The sequence below is a fragment of the Pteropus vampyrus genome, unplaced genomic scaffold (genome assembly GCF_000151845.1).
Source record: "Pteropus vampyrus isolate Shadow unplaced genomic scaffold, Pvam_2.0 Scaffold421, whole genome shotgun sequence".
NCBI lineage: Eukaryota > Metazoa > Chordata > Mammalia > Chiroptera > Pteropodidae > Pteropus > Pteropus vampyrus.
In genome coordinates, this window is record NW_011889202.1 from 766,382 (window position 1) to 769,367 (window position 2,986).

Below are 2,986 nucleotides of genomic sequence, written 5' to 3' on the forward strand. Positions count from 1 at the left end.
TCGCAGCCCCAAATAAATCAAGATTGAATGCACAATTTCTTTGCAAACAATGAAATTGTTATTTTATAAGTTATTAAACTTTTGAAGTCAATACAATTTTGTCAGGATTACTTATCATTGATTAGGAAGCAATCTAATGAATCATTTTAAAGAACACTTTTTTATTTTTAGCTCTAACAAGAGTGCTTGACAGCAGCAAGCTGAATTAGTGTGTTGAACTGCCTCGGCTACGTGAATTTATGTTAAATGCTCTGTTTCAATGTTTTAATATCTGCTGTTAATAAAGAAAATTATAAATCTGAATACATTCTAGTTGGCCTCTGAATATTTTAAGTTTATGAGTCAAACATCTTCAAGTTAAAGATGTATTGGGATTTTATCAGTGACCCTTGGGTATTAAAAATTCACCTGCTGGAGCATGATGCAGGTAGGCTAGGTTTAAAAGACACAAAAATCTGCATCATACAGGCCAACATATCTGCTTCTCAGATCAAATCTCTATCTAGATCATGCTTGTATTCCTTGTCCATATGTGTGAAATAAGTTTTCTGCAACCTCCCACCCTAAAGATACTGTTTACTTTTTATTTCGTTCAAACCTGAATGGTTTCCACTTGCGTACTTTCTCAGAATTTCTCAAGAATTCTCAGATTGTCGCTTTCCCATTTATTATAGAATGTGCTACTTTCTAACTTGAAGATAGACATCTGTCTGCAGTACCAACGTCACCCTCTGTGAGCAACCTTTGTTTAAGTATTATATCTTATTCACTTATGTACCTATGTGCCTTCGCACATTTTTCAAATCTCAATAAATGACTTTGAATGGATTTCCCAAGCTAATTACATGCAGCATCTGTTATAATCAGTATTATGTTTCTCTACTTTCTGAGGTGAATGATGCAAATTGGGGGACTGAGAAGGTATTTTTTTACTTGTACTCAGGAGGAGACCATCATTTTTTTAAAGAACCTGCTGAGTCGCGGGATGTATAGAAACATAAGATTGCAGTACAGGGAATATGCTATGACTATCACCTCTCTCAGACATAGGGGGAGGGTGAAAGAAGAAAGATATGTTGTTTGTGAACACAACTTCTCCATTGATGGCACCTTACCTTACTATCGGCTGGTATTAGTAATAGCAAAAGTGCATGTACTGTGAAGCTCATTAAGAGCTATTCAGTTTCACGGCCAGAGGGGAGGGAGGTAGGGGCTGGGAGAATGGAGTGAAGGGTTAAAGAAGTACAAGTTAGTAGTTGATAGAGGGTCACGGGGATGGGGAGCACGGCATAGGGAATGCAGTCAGCATTAATACGTTGGCTAGATGGAAAACCAGAGGAGAGAATTAGGAGAGAATTAGAGCAATTAGAGGGATCGTTTTATAAATTATATAAATGTCTAACCAACGTACTGTATACTTGAAACTAATTTAAATTTTAAAAAAAAGTGCTATTCACTTTCACTTGGCCATGAAGAAACCCTATATAGTACATTTTTTGTATTATTTTTCTTAAACAGGGCCTCTCCAAATGTGTGCGTTTTGCATTCCACAAAACTTGAATTCACTCTTAGTGAGTAGCCCTGTTTTATAGATGAGAAAGACTAAAAGGTTATGACAAATCCAGAATTCCAGAGTAATACAGAGAGAGAAAATGGAAACAAAACACTGATCTGAGGCTTCTTCATTTCCAGGAGAGAGAATGAATCTATCTCAAATTATTTGGCTCAGAGTCAGATTTAATCTGAAAGCATGTCATGTTCCAGCTGTTTGCCATTGGGACAATGTAATCTGTTTATTTGGAAAATATATTTTGAGACATTAATAGGTTGCTTTTAGCTGTAAAAATTATTTAAAAGTGATATGAGCAAAATGATCATAAAAATATTAAAATGACCTTCTACGGCTTTTTTCTTTTCTTACACATAGGAAATGCAGACATGAAATTTTCCTGGGTGCCTTGTGAATTTCATTGTTTTATTTACATATGTATGAATATTTTTTAAAGAAAATAAGGTCAATTTCAACAGCAGCAAACCACTGTACCCAAAAACTCTTGTTTGAATTGTGATGAATTTATTTTCTATAGACAGTTTGGATTCCACTTTTGATTTTCCAGCTTAGATTTTGAAGATAATTCAGAAAATATTTTTTTAACGAAGCGAAAATTCACCATCTCTATTTTAAAAGACAAACTGGAGGGTAGATGTATGGTCGAAAATTTACAAGAAAAAAATCTTTAGAGTGAATAATTACTAGATGTTACTCCATGTAATACAGTAATTCATTGTGCTTACTGGCCATTAACATGCTACTAGATTTAACAAAAATGTACTTCTTCCCTATTTTCTGCCATACCATTTCTTAAAGAGGAAGGGTGGTGATTTGAGTAATGAAAAAAAACAAAACATAGATGGTTTATTGTCATTAAATTTCTAAAATGGTAGTAGATGTAGCTAAGTGTGCCTTATACAAGGAGACAGAAAACCTGCGGTCAAAGTCACATTAAGAACCCTCAATATCCTTGGATAAGTCATGTTGTTTTTCTAACTTTTCATTTCTTTATCTATAAGTATATATTTCTCCTATCCTGCTTGTCTTCAAAGCTTTTGTTAATATCAAATGAATAATGGAAATAAATGACACGTGCAAATATGAATTAATAATGATGTGGCCGACGATTCAAGAAAATGTTTAACACTGTGTAATAATGCAAATTTGGACATTTGGGGCAGTTGTTTTCTAATATTTAAATTGTAAGACATACCTGTGCTATAGTTCAAATATTAATCACATGCCTGTTTATTCAACCAACATTTATTTAGCACTTGCTGTGGGTCAGGCACTATGTAAAGCATTGGGGATTCCATGACCCACCTACATCAATCATTCTCATCTTTTAATGGAATGATAACTAGGGAAGAACATGTGTAAGTTGCATATTATTTATTTTACAAGAGAAGACTATAAACACATGCCCATCATTTT